The sequence below is a fragment of the Polistes dominula genome, unplaced genomic scaffold, assembly GCF_049000335.1.
Source record: "Polistes dominula isolate Pdom_NZ unplaced genomic scaffold, Pdom_raw_medaka contig_25, whole genome shotgun sequence".
Classification (NCBI taxonomy): domain Eukaryota; kingdom Metazoa; phylum Arthropoda; class Insecta; order Hymenoptera; family Vespidae; genus Polistes; species Polistes dominula.
Window position 1 is genome coordinate 1,774,303 of NW_028301094.1, and position 15,698 is coordinate 1,790,000.

Here is a 15,698-nt window from a genome sequence, read left to right on the forward strand (position 1 = left end):
GATGTGTGTTCATGGAAGGGGTAAAGGAAAGAGTGGAAGGGAGACGATATGTAGTTAGACATCTGGCAACGAATGCCATTGTGTGTATCTTCAATGTGCGATACTATTAGACGGACTGGTTACTTTTCTCTCTCTCTCTCTCTCTCTCTTTCTATCTTACTCTCTCTCTCTCTACCACGTTCTTTTCACATCGTTTCATCCTTCTCACTTTCGTATTTATCCCCATCGTTCTCCTCGTGTTCTCCCTTTCGTTCTTTTTCTCTCTCTCTCTCTCTCTTTCTTTTGGCTTCGCGAATTCATCCTTATCTCTGTCACTCTCTCTTTCTATCTTTTTCCATATTTATATATCTCTCTCTCTCTCTCTCTTTCTTTTTCTCTTACTCTTTTCATCTTTCTTCATGTCTCTACTATCGTTTCTCTCGCACTCACTTATTCGTGCTTCATACTTATTCACTTTCTCTCTCTCTCTCTCTCTCTCTCTCTATTTCTTTCTTTTTCTTTTTCTTTTTCTTTCTCTTTACCACTCGTTTCATCTCGCTTGTTTCTATCTCACTCGCTCTATAGTCACAGAGGATATTTATAGATGTGCCTTAACCCGATTTAAAACAGCCACCTCTACGCGTATTGTCTTAACGACGATTTAACGAGAAACTGTTCTATTTTTTTGTCTATCTCTCTCTCTCTCTTTTTTAATTAATATTATTTTATTTTAATTTTTAATTTTAATTTTTAATTTTATTTTATTTTATTTTTGTACACACATATTTTTCTATCACTTCGTTAAATATTCGTATCAGTCCAATAGATTACATATACACACACACACACACACACACACACATATATATATATATATATATATATATTTATTCATTTACAGTATCGGACAAAAATATTATTCCCATAGATTACATTTTTTCCTGCAACACATTACTTTTTTATTTTTTTATTTTTTTTTGTATATTTTTTAAATATTTTTTCTTGTTATTGTTGTTGTGAATCTCTTTAGAAAAATTACAGTTCTTTATTTGATTATTATTTAAAAACGGGGAAATATATTCCATTATGTGATTAAATATAAAAACACGTAGAATAAATTTCGTTCTCAGGGAAACACAACACGTTTATGCATTATTCATTAGATTGTTTTTCTTTTTCTCTTTTTTTTTTTTTTTTCTTTTTTTATATATATCTTTTATTTGTATTATGCTTCTATTTTAATCTCCGTGTTGCTTGTAACGTACTTAAATTTTAAACTCGTGAGATTATTATTTTGGGAGATAGACAAAAAGAAAAAAAGGAGAAAGAAAAATCAATAAATACACCGTATATATATATATATATCATATGTCTTATTACAAATTAACAAATTTGAATTATTACTAGGATAATTTGTATTTTTTAAACTGTGTTTATTTGTCACTCTGTTACTACTGTAATAATACACATGCGCAATGATAAAAAAAAAAAAAAAATAAAAAATATGACAACGAAATGAAGAAAAAGAAAAAAGTAAAAAAAAAAGAGAAAAGAAATCATAAAGATAAAGTGAAAATAGATAAGAAGGAAAAAAAAAACGTATAAGCTAGGGAAAAGTAAACAATACAGAGATTGAAAAAGATTTGAAAGAAAGAAAAAAGAAAATAAAAAGAGAAAGAGAGAAAGAGAGAGTGTAGGAAAAGTTATTTGTGCACACACATATCCGAGTTTGAATCGATAAGTGGCCCTGTTATTATATTACGACCAAAGAAAGATTATCTCTTGACACGCGATCCAAAATCGTGCCAGTTTTAGTTACTTTCGGACATGCTGCTTCTTCTTCTTCTTCTTCTTCTTCTTCAAGGATGACTTTGGCAAGGGGCGTGAAAAAAAAGAAAAAACAAAAAAAAAAAGATTTTTTCTAAATATTTCGTGGAAGAAAGATAAAGTCAACCGGTCCCCGTAATCAACGGCATCATATATTACTTTCCGCCATTTTTATTTTATTTTATTTGATTTCATGTTTATTTATATTTTTCATTTAAAAATGTTTGTTTCTATTCTCACATATCTATTTTTCATTTTCTTTTACGTATTTTTCTTCTCTCTCTCTCTCTCTCTCTCACATATTTCAAATATTATGCTAATACATATATATGTATATGTACACACTGTTTAGAAACGAACGAATTCAGTCGACATTTTGGATCCATGATTATTATCGTTCTATACACACAAGACCACCGAGAGTTGACTCTCGTAGTCGTCGAGTATTACGAGTACATCCATTGGTGGAAGTTTGGTTATATTTTTTCTTTTTTTTTTTTTTTTCTTTTTCCCCATCTCTTTTTCTCTTTCTCTTTTTGTCGTGTTATCCCGTCCCCCCACCCTGACTCCTCCTCTCTTTTCGTTTAACTTGTCTCTAGTGGTGTTACCCCCACTACCTGTGCACCAACCCACGCCATTTCACCTCCCTAACTCCCTCTCCCTAAATCTCTCCCACCCCTTCTCTTTTCTCTTTCCTCTCTTTCTCTATTTTTTTTTCTTTTTTTCTTTTCATTCTTTCCCACCAATGTCGCGTTTGGCGAATTGAAAGTGTGTTTGAAAATTAAATCGATAATGCGAGGTCGCGAGTCACGGTGAGTAATTATCGTATCACGAATGAAACGAGAAGTGTCAGTTTTTGTTATCTTAACACGACAGACTGTACATGTAATAGGCACAATGTATTTTATCTCTCTCTCTCTCACTTACTTTTTTATTTTTTTTCTTCCTCTCTCTCTCTCTCTCTCTCACACTCTCTTTCATTTACTCGTTTTCTTTCTGTGGGACACTTCATCTTTTTCTACTATTTCATCCCTCTCTCTCTCTCTCTTTCTATCTTTCTATCTTTATATCTTTATCTTTCTCTTTCTATATATATATATATATATATATATATATATATAATCTTTCTTTTACCCCCACCTCTCATTCTACTCCTCTTCCTTCCTCTTCTTCCTATCCTTCTTTCTCTCACGCTGAGTCGTTTGAGAACGAAAAGGAAACGGGTGTGTGTGTGAGAGAGAAAGATAGATAGAAAAAGCACTGAGTGAGAGTAAAGAGAGAAGAAGAAGAAGAAGAACAAGAAGAAGAAGAAGAAGAAGAAGAGTCTTCTTGGTTGTTCGCAGACGTTATTGCTCTCGACTAGAGATTCTAAGGATTCTCTCTCTGTTTTCCTTTACAAAAGTATATACGAGTCGCATCGTCAAATCATCCATGTCCGTTCAACGAATCGTATTTCCTTTTCTTTTTTTTCTTTCTTTCTTTTTTTTTTTTTTTTATCTCTTCTTTTAACCCATTTCTTTCAGCTTTTTTTTTTTTATTTTGGTCTACCTTTTAATTTCATATTTCATTTGTTTTAATTATATTATTTAATTTAATTTAATTAATATTATTTTATTTTTATTAATTTTGTTCATGCTTACCAAGATGGTCGTCGTATTGTCAGCCATTTTTTTTTTATTTTTCTTGTTTTCATCTCTTCCTTCTTCTTTATTTTTTCACTTTCTTTCAGCTTTCTATTGTCTACTTCTTAATTTAATTTAATTTAATTTAATTATTTATTTTTATTAATTTTGTTCATGCTTACCAAGATGGCCGTCATATTGACAGCCATTTTTTTTATTTTTCTTGTTTTCATCTCTTCTTCCTCTTTATTTTTTCACTTTCTTTCAGCTTTTTATATTGTCTAGTTTTTTAATTATATTTAATTATATTATTTAATTTAATTTTTATTATTTATTTTATTAATTTAATATATCCTCACGAAGTAAGATGGCCGTCATATTGTTAGCCATTTTTCTTCCTTTTCTTTTTCATCTTTTTTCTTTTTTTTTTTTCTTTTCATCTTCATATCTCACGTTACGAATAAATTTCTTTTCTTTCTTTACCCCCTTAGTACCACCACCATTACTACCCACCATGAAGGATCTTAATAATTTTACCCCGAATTTAATTTTCTCAACTAACTAAGAAAGAAAAGACAAATTGTTAAATTATTCTTTTTTTTTAATTAATTAATTAATATTATTATTATAATTATCAATGCTATTATTATTATTATTATTATTTATTAACGTCGTAGTATTATTTTATTTATGTAATGTAACGAAAAAAAACAAACAAAAAAAAATAATAAAAAAAAAAACCAGCCGATAAACGTCGTTTATCACTCGCAAACACAAGTATTGAAATAATTTTTAAACGTTTTAAGGAAATGAAAACAAAAAAAAAAAAGAAAAATAATAATCCTCCATTTTTAATTCGTAATATAATAAGCGAATATTTGAAACATGATAAAAACGTGCTTTTATAAAAAAAAATTAGAAATCATTTGGGAGATGATTTTATTCCGTATACATACATAGTATAGTTGCGTTATTTTCATATGATTGTAGTCGTGTGGTGTTATGTTATGTTGACGAATGGAACGCGCGAGCACTCTCACACTAAGGTTAGGTTTGTTATGAAACATGTAAATACTTAAGTAGGAGACGTTATCGTTGTGTCGTCGTCGTCGTCAATTGCCGCACTCGTAATGTGACTACGTGCTGTTGGTACATTAAACGTACAATTGAAGTTTTTAGTATGTATATGTAATAATATATTTAATTAATATTTCAATGTGTATTTTACATTTGTCCTATCTCAACACCACCCACACGTCTACACACGAATACACCTATCTACATATTCGTATATATATATATTTAATTAATTATTAATATTATATTATATATTAATATTAATTAATTATATACGTACATATATAGATATGTGTATTCGTGTGTTAGTGCACGCGCATCTGTTACGCGTATTAATGTAATATATTGAATTAATTATTATTAATATAATTATATTGAAATAATTAATTAAATATATACGAATTTAATATATATATATTTTAATTAATTATTTATTTATTTAAATAATTAATATAATAAAGATTAATTTAACATTTATATTAGCCATTTTGTATTACTTTTTCTTTTTATTATTTTGTCATGTTTATAGAATTTTTTTTATTTTATTTTAAAATGTATTACGAGTATACAACACACAATGAAAATTATAATGCAAGATAATCATGTTTTGTTTTGTTATATATATATGGTGTGTAAAACACACACACACACACATATGCGTAAACGCATATGTATGCAAAGTATAGGGAGTTGATCGTGACCGTGCAGAAATTAGAGACGCTTTTATGCGTATCGAATATTTTCTTTTATATAAATCTCTTCCCCTCTCTCTCTCTCTCTCTCTCGCTCTTTCTCTTTTATATCACTTTTAATTGTTTCTATTAAAAGAAGATTTGTTAACCTAAAAAAAAAAAGAAAAAAAAATAAGGAACAAAGAAAATGATTTATTTTTTCATATTTTTCAACGTTTCACCAACTCGTTCTTGACCTGATTATGCATGCGTTACACTTTTACCGTATTAATTACATTACCGTTATTATCATTAGTTATCATTATCATAATAATAATAATAATCATTATAATTATAATTATAATTATTATTAAATTTATTTTTTTACGTTTTTTTACATTTTTATTTTGTCAAGAGTGCATAATATTTGAATTCAACTTCACACATTAATTTTTTGATCACGTTTTTCATTTGTTTGAAATATTTAACTGTATACTACTATTACTGTATACTGTATATATACTGTATATATATATATGTATATTTGAAAAGTAGTATTAATAATGAAATTAATTTCTAATATAATATCACGTTTTTAATTTGTTTGAAATATTTAACTGTATATTACTATTACTGTATACTGTATATATATATATATATGTATATTTGAAAAGTAGTATTAATAATGAAATTAATTTCTAATATAATATCACGTTTTTAATTTGTTTGAAATATTTAACTGTATATTACTATTATTACTGTATACTGTATATATACTGTATATATATATATATATATGTATATTTGAAAAGTAATATTTATAATGAAATTAATTTCTAATATAATATCACGTTTTTAATTTGTTTGAAATATTTAACTGTATATTACTATTACTGTATACTGTATATATACTGTATATATATATATATGTATATTTGAAAAGTAATATTTATAATGAAATTAATTTCTAATATAATATATTATATTTACATTGAAATTTGGTTATTTTGTGACCGACTTTGGCGTTTGAGGTTTGAAAGTTACATTTCTGTTGCTCTGCCATATTTGCAATGTATAATATGTGTTATGCATATATGTATATGTGTATGTATATCTTTCGTAGGGATATATATAGGTTGGTGGATTTAATGCACGCGGGACAGTCGAGTACCCACTTGAGGTTGCTCACACGTATATATATATATATATATATATACACACGTATATTACACGTATGCACAAGTGTAATAGTTGAACAGTAATCGTCATCATAGTCGTCGTAGTCGTTGGTTCCGTGAATTAAATAGTCGAGATATGTTCGTATAATTTTATCTTGTTGCTTCCATCATTATTTTTTTAAATAATTTTCATGTATTTGTTTTTTTTTTCTATTTCTAATTTATCAATTGATTTTATAAATTTTAAGGTTATAAATTCATCCTGTTTTTATTGTTAATTATTTGAATTTTATTATTATATGATTTTATTTTATTTTTTTTTTTTTTTTTTTTTTTGGTGGGGATATTCAAAGTTTTATTTTCATTTAGATCAGACCGTTGGATAATTTCATGTTGATTCTCAACGAAGTGGTTCTCAACCTAACCTTAATTGAAAATATAAATTAATTTTTTTCTCGTTTTCTTTTTGTTTGTTTTTTTTTTCCTTTTCTTTTCTTTTATTTATAAATGATGAACAAACATTATTATACATTTGTGATAATACTTTAGTAATTATTTAATAACGATAGATTAATAATTTAACAATTTATGCATTTCCTAATTGAAATTTAATTACATTTTGTGCTTCGTTACTTTCATCATTATTTTTATACATTATTTATTTATTTATTTATTTTCTTTTCTTATTATTAATTTAGATTAATTTATAGTTTCAAGGATATAAATTCATCGTGTTTTTATTGTTAATTATTAAAATGTTATTATTACATTATTTTTCTATTTAAATATTCAAAGTAGTTTTAATGTTCATTTATATCAGAAGACCGTTGGATAATTTCAAGTTGCTACCACTAAGTGGTTCTCAACTAAAAATACAAAATTAATTTTTTTTCTTTTTTCTTTTTTTCTTTTTCTCTCTCTCTCTTTCTTTTTCCTTTTATTTATTTACTAATGATAAACAACAATGTATATACATTTAATAATACGTCGATAATTATTTAATAACAATAGATTAATATAAATGAAAAATCAATGGAATTATTTACGTACATTTCATAATCAACAAATTTATTTCTATTACATGATATTAATTATCAAATAAATATTAACAATTTTAATAATACATTTGTTAATATTATTAACAATTAATGTTAATAAAAACTTTAATTACAAATCTATACAATAAAAATTAATATTTTTTATTTATTATTACTAATGTAAAACAAAAAAATAATGTTTTAACATTTCTCGATCATAGGATACACATTTGAATTATGTTGTAAATGTAAATAATTTATTACAGTTTGAAAATGAATACACACATATATATATATATATAATATATATTATAGAGAATATACGTGAGAGTTAGTGTGTGCGTATAGGATATATCAAAGTTTACTTTAGAGTAGTTGGTTGGGTTAGAGTAGTGCGACTACTTGTATAAACGTGTATATATATATATATATATATAATACTATATATATGTTCTCTCTCTCTCTCATATGTGTGAGTCACGTAGAAGCATCGACTAAATTCAACAAACCAAACGTGGCAGGTGCTCGAGCGATCGACTAGCACGGATGGTGGTTCTACGTTCTCCAGAGTGTGTTCCCAAACCCACTAAAGACGATCCATTGTGTTGCTACACGTAAGCCCCCTTTACCAAAGTATTTTCAACGAAATTCTAAGATAAAAAAAAAAAAAAAAAAAAACCTTATGCGTGCGTCGTTGCTGCCTAAGCTGGACGAATACAACAAAAAAAAAGAACAAAAAAAAAAAATACGTAAACGAATACAAACGAATATAAATGAATAAATGAAGGAAATAATCTAATAGTAGTAGTAGTTGTTGTAGTAGTATTAGTAGAGTTGATAAAAGTAGGCCGATTACAAAAAAAAAAAATGTATTTTTGATGAAATATCGTCGTTTAAAACGACTACGATAAAAATTTATCTATTTTTGTACGACCATATATATATATGTATATATATATGATTTGTTTAGTTCAAATTTGAATGATTAGAAATGAGGTTTATATGTAATTTTATTTGTTAATTAATTTTGTTTATTCTATTATGTTTTTTTTGTTTTTTTTTTTAATTGTATTGTTTTATTATCTCTCTTAATTATTTTTATTATTATTATTATTGGTATGTCTCTTGAAATTTAATATTAAAATTAAATTTGATTGTGGGTATAACTTTGTTAATTATAAATTCAATTATATGTAATTATAACAAAAATTAAATTATATTATTTCTTTATTTATTCTATTTTTTTTTATTTTATTACTATATTATTTTATTTATATTATTTTTTATTTTTGTATTTTTAAAAATGACGTGTGTTTACACGTTCTACAAATTATTCGTCATCCTATAAATTATTCATAGAAAATTATTTTATAATCATCATACATAAACACAATGTTTATTCGTGTGTGTGTGTGTGTTTGTGCATTTTAACATAACATATTATTTTGTAATCACATTTGAATATATTATTCTTTTATTTTAATTTTTGTATTTTAATTTAATTGTAATTTAATTGTAATTGTAATTTAATTGTAATTAATTGTTTTTTTTTTTTTTTCTTTTTCGTTTTGTTTCTTCTTTTTTTTTTTTTCTTTTTTTCTACCCTTCGCGTTTTGTGTAAAATATTTTATCTCTCTTTTTCGTTTTTTCTTTTTTATTTTATTTTTTTTTTTTGTTCGTAGCCTAGGCGGCTCACTTCGTTAGTTCGATGCATTAAGTTTTAAATAGCAATTATTAGATCAGACGCGCTTATAGCAACGTAGTTTGTAGTTTGTAGTGTGTGGGTTTTAGGAACATGGAGTAATTATACGAAAAGGGCATGTTATTTACTTTGTACGTACTTACTTCGTATTCACTGTAATTTCGTTTTACTAACATAACAATTTCCTTTTATTACTCTTTTTTTTTTCTTTTCTTTTTTTCTTTCATTTTTATTGTCATGTTTCTCTTCCTTCTCTCTTTTTCTCTCTCTCTCTCTCTCTTTCTCTCTTTTATATACACTATTATATTTGTAACTTTCATTACATTTCATTTGAATGTTCTTTTTGTTTTACTTGTAATTAGTGGTACTTGTGTAATTTTTATTAGTTTTTTTTTCTTTTTTTTTTTGTTAACTTTTATTAACATTCCAACTAATTTAATTCGTTGTTTAATATTCTTACGTAATTATTGAATTATTTTTTTTTTTTTTTTAATTTAAATAATTCAATTTAATTGTTATTATATTTGTCAATTCATGTAATTATTTTGCTTTTGATTTAAACATTATCTCATAAATATTATTAATGTTATTTATATTTATTACGTGTTTGTTCTCACGTTTTAAGTTGCTTTATAAATTTATTATCATTCACCCTCAACTCTTCATAATTATTATTATTATTATTATTATTATTATTATTCATTTACATAGATGGGTAACTTAAAAAAAAAAAAAATAAATAAATAAACTTTCGAACTTAAGGCAGAAACAATTTTTTGCTTTTTAAGACAAACTTTTATTTACAAAAAAAAAACAAAAACAAAAAGAAAAGAAAAGAATATTTAAAAGTTTCTTTTTCGTTGAGTTTCCAAACTTTTCTCATCTCATTTATATATAAATAATACAATACATACATAAATATATATCTATATATATAAATCTATGATAGTATTGACCATAATCGATTGGATATTCTCACCACATTGTCTTTTTAAATTCTTTTCTATTAGAATATAATAAATATTAACGATGTAACTTTATATCTTTCGTACACTTTGATTCAAAATAATTTTCTTTCTCATTCTCTCTCTCTCTCTCTCTGTCTTCTCTCTCAGACTCCTCTCTGTCTCTCTTTCTCTCTTTCTTTCTTTGATTTGTCCTCTCTTCTATCGCTAATGACATTAAACGAAAGTACGCGGGGCCCGGTGTACCTTAATGGAATTTACTTTTGCAGCTTCGTAGAAGCTGCTGCTGTTGCTGCTGTTGCTTTTTGCTAGGCCATACTTTACCCCCCCCCCTCAACTAAATTGCATCGTTTCTCATAGAAAATAACGAATATAGAAATAATATTATGAGTTTTTGTGATTGCACACAACTTAAGCAACAACAACAAAATCATTAATTTAGTTCACGCCTGCGCGTACCACCGGTGGCCCGCGCTAGACTGTCCCATCGGGCGGCTTGTACCACCGGTGGCCCGCACTAGACTGTCTCATCGGGCGGCTTGTACCACCGGTTGCCCGCGTTTGACTGTCCCATCGGGCGGCGCGTATCACCGGTGGTCCACCTTGGTCCAAGTTTGAACAAAAAAAAATCACGCGCCGCCAGATGAAGTGCATCTTAGATTCGAGTGCCGCCTTACAACGCAGACACTGAAAATCGGCGCCGGCGTCAACGTGTTAAACATGAAATGTCTGATTTCAAGGTAAAAATAATACGAGTAATCATCAGACATCTCATAGTTAATAACCTAATAGAAGAGAGAGGGTGGGGGAGGTGGGGAAGGGTTGGGGGGGGGGTAAGTAAGGGTGAAGTTGATGTGGGAATACAAAATTTAAAAAAAAAAAAACGAATATTATTTTGGCGTTTGAAATCTCATCTTTACTTTAATATTTTGTTCGAAATGGCAAACACACCCATGGTAGGTAGGGATGGTTGTTTTCTCATCAGACTTGTTAGAACTCTCGGTGTTTTGTTATCGAGAATTATGGAGAACCTTTACTTTCCCCTTTCCAATCACCCCTATCCTCTTCCCTTTACTTTCTTCCCCTTCCTTCCCTTCCTTCCCTTCATTCTCTTCACCCTATTTCATTTTAACTTCATCCCCCTTGTACTCCTAACTCTATTATATATTTATTGTATATTTTTATTTTTTATATTTATTATTATTATTATTTATTATATAATAATTAATTAATTAATTAAATTAAATTTATAATATTTATTAATAAATTATTATTATTATTATTATTAATTATAATTATCTCTATCTAATTCTCATAAGAGTTGTTTCGTGTAATTTTGCAACGAATCTTTTGCATAGGTTGCATTCTACAAAAATTTGCAATTTCATTTTCCTTGTCAATTTGTTCGTTCTTTTTTTCCTTTTTTTTTTTTTTTTTTTTTAATTCTTTTATTTAAATTATTATTCATTCTATATTATATTATAATAATAGTAATAATAATTATTTTTATTATTATTGTTAATTGTAATGATGAAATTACTAATTATATGTAGAAACAAAGTATATACACATATTTAATCGAGTCAGAATATGTTGGTGCTTGTTATTAGCATAGCGACAGAATTCATTTCCAGTTTTGTTCATTTGTACGAGTTATAATTGCCGACGTTGCGGCAACAATTACGAACGAGTATAGGATTAGATATTCGAATGAAAGAGAGACTGGAAATACACTGAGTTGAACAAAGAGAGAGATAGAGAGAGAGAGAGAGACAGAGAGAAAGAGAGAGAAAGGATGAGTGGAGTGTAGGGTGATGGGGGGGGCTGGGTGGGGGAGTTAGTTGTGAGAGAGGATATGAGAAAGAAAGATATATATATATATATATATATATATATATATATATAGCATTAGTATATATATATATAGATATATATAGTAGGAAAGCATAGGAGAACGTTTTGAGAATTTCTGTTACTGACTGTACCTTCATGCCAAAATTCTAATCGGCAGAATTAGTTGAGTACGTAGAGTACACTCCGTACTAAAAGTTTCATTGACCGAGATATACTTGAGTGGTGTGTAGTGAAGAACTCGGAATATGAAATGAATTTTTTTCGAAATCGATTTGGGTTAAGTTTCTTCTTCTTTTTTGTTGTTGTTGTTGTTGTTGTTGTTGTATGATTTATTTAATGACAACGCGAGTTGTATAATAATATGCCTTTTTTTGTTTTATACATACCAATATCATTTCATGCATTTTCTTTCAAATATGTCTTCTAATTTCTATTTTTATTATTTCGTTTCTTGGTTCGTTCATTTTCTTTTTTTTTCTATTTCCCCTTTTTTCAATCTTATTTTTTTTTTTTTATTTTACGATTTTTATCTTTTATTTTGTCCTTGTGTTTTCATTTTCTTTTTTTTTTTTTTTTGGTGTGGTAATTTTTCGTCGGAAAATCATTTTTTTTTTTTTTTCTTCTCCATTGGGTTTACAAGAGAGATAAGATAAATTTATAAACACATTTTTTGTATTTTTGTTTTGGTTTTGGTTTTTTCTCATTTTTTTTTTTTTTTTTTTTTTTTGTACAAACTATTTGTACGAACAAAAATGTAATTTGTTTTGTATTTTTAACTTTTATTTCACGTGTTTTTTTTTTTTTTTCTTCTTTTTTTTTCTATTTTATTTTCCCTTCTTTTCTTTTCTTTTGTAGACAAAAATCGTATACGCGTGCTGTATAATTTTATACGAGTATGTACACGCATATATACGTGTTTACTCTTAATGTTCTCCCCCTTTTCTATATGAAACGAGAATGAGAGAGATAGAATATATCCTTTCGTGCATTCATACTCGTACTGTGTAGAGAGACATATGTACACATATACATACATATCTACATACATACATACATACATACATACATGTATAGGGAGATACAAGTATAGAAATACATACATGTATAGGGAGATACAAGTATAGAGATACATGTGTAGGGAGATACAAGTATAGAGATACATGTGTAGGGAGATACAAGTATAGAGATACATATATATATATATATATATGTATATGTATATGTACATGCATTCAATACATATATTAATATATACATATCGTATTATTTGCGTTATCGGGTAAAAATAAGTACGCTGCAAAGAAAAATACGTTAAAACACGTGAGAATATTATCTTATATTTATCGTAATTCGATAGAGAGCAACGATCACGTATGCGTAATAAAAAGAAAGAAAGAAAGAAAGAATAAAAGAAAAAAAAAAAGAAAAATAAACCTTCGTAATTTTTTTTTTTTTTTTTTTTTTGAAAACATTTTAAACGAAAAGAATAAATTTTAACGAACATTATTTTTACTTTTGTATTTTACTTAATACTTTTATATTTTACTTTTATTCCATTTCATTTCATTACATTTTATTTCATTCCATTTCATTTCATTTCATTTTATTTCTTTTATTCTCTCATTTTTATCTCGCGTATTATTTTTATTTCCCAGATATAGAAATTTTCGTTATTTTTTTTTTTTTTTTTTTTTATTATTTTTTTTTCCACAAATTAAGTTTAGTATAATATATATATATATATATACAAATTTAGTAATAAATAAATTACTAGTAATTACTAAGTAATTTATTTATTACTAAATTTGTATTATTACTTTTATTATATATTTATTTATAATTAAAATTAATATATCATTATTTATATAAATAATTTGTATTATTTATATTAATATATTTGTATTACAATTATATTTTTTATATATATGTATACCGAATTAATTAAATATATTAAATTTTAATATAAAATATTAATTTTATATATTTATTAAAATTTAATATTTAATATTAATTATATATATATTAAAATATCAGTTTCTCATTGTCATAATAATTGAATAATTTTTTATATGAGACACCATATGTAACCTTGTCATATTATTAGATTCAAACCTGTGTAGTGTTATAACATTCGTGTGTGTGTGTGTATGTGTGTTTGCGTGTGCGTATAATTTCGTGTGCACGTTTCTCGCAATACGTTTTTCACGAATTTGAATGCGTTAACGTTACCACCAATATTTGCTGCCGGTAAATTTATATCGTGATTGTCTGTGCTGCGCAAGCATAACATAACCGCATTGCGAATTTTACTGCAATACGAGACCAATTACATACCAATACAGAAGACAGAGAGAGAGAGAGAGAGAGAGAGAGACAACTAAATTGCACTGAAAGGGACGAGGGGGTGAGGGGTTCAGTGTAATGCCCGTTTGTTTTCATTTTTGTTTTATTATTATTTTTTTATTTAATGAATTTTCAACTTTTGAATAATTCCAGTGAACACACTCTAACACCCTTACACCCTCTCATCCCTCCCCCTATCAATGGAATATTTTTTTTCATTTTTATTTCATTTTTTGTTGCATTTCAAAATTCAACTTGTTGTATTATCCCAATGAATTATATTCGATTAATTAATCAATAATTTTTATTTATTTATTTATTATTATTATTATTAGTATTATTATTATTATTACGCACACCCTACAACCCCTGCCTTCACAACTGGGCTATTTATTTTTATTTTTTTTTGTTTTATTTTTTTATTTTTGTATCATTTTCAAAACTGTAGCGCATGGTTTCCTCAATTAATTATATTTGATCGATCGATAATAATAATAATTATTGTTATTATTTAATTGAACAAAAAATAAATGATAAAAGGAAAGAAAAAAAGAAACATAACAGATTATATATATATATATATATATATATATATATATAGCAAGCGTACAATTTATCATAAATTATAGAAAATATGTGTTAACTTGTTTAACTTGTTTACAAGCTGTCTATTTGTTTAATCTACGCGAAGAACTTTTAATCGCATATTTAATTTTTCCTTTTTTTATTACTATTATTATTATTATTATTATTTTCTTCTTTTTATTTGTTTTTTTTTTTCTTTTTTCCTCGTTGAGACAAACGACGACGACGACGACGACGACGACGATGACGACGACGACGAAGAAGAAGAAGAAGAAGAAGAAGAAGAAATACCAATCTCTTTCTATCATGATAATAATGTTAATTCATCGACTTATTTATAATCGATTTTATTATTATTATTATTATTACATTGTTAAGAAATCGTTGAATATAAATTTTGCTTATCTTTTATTTTTATAAATACATTATTTTATCATTATTATCATCATCATCATATATCTGCGAGGCACATGTTATTTTTTTTTTTTTTTTTTATTTCAAAAATACTTCGAGTATACGAAAATGGGTTGAAAAGTATTTTTGAATCTCGTCAAAAAAAAAAAAAAAAATCTTTTTTATTTCTTACTCTTATTCTATTTCTTTTTCTTTTTTTATAAGAGTGATTCTTTTTTTTATCGTACCAAAAAAAAAAAAAAAAGAAAATTGTGTTTCTATTTTAAGCTGGAAACTTTTCAATATACACCTACGTATAAACACACATGCATACACATACACGTATCTTTTTATCTCGTTCTTATATTATATAAATCTATATATATATATATATATAAATTAATTGCATAAAAAACATATGTATAATTATGAGGGTCTTTTTCTTTCTCTTTGAAACATCTCTCT

The 15,698-nt window shown here is 26.2% G+C and overlaps 1 protein-coding gene across 2 annotated transcripts in view; it reads left to right on the top strand.

Annotated features, from left to right (window-relative positions):
• Window positions 1–15,698, top strand: part of LOC107071669 (uncharacterized) — a 186,779-nt gene that overhangs the window by 3,125 nt on the left and 167,956 nt on the right. The gene's annotated exons all lie outside the window — the stretch shown is intronic.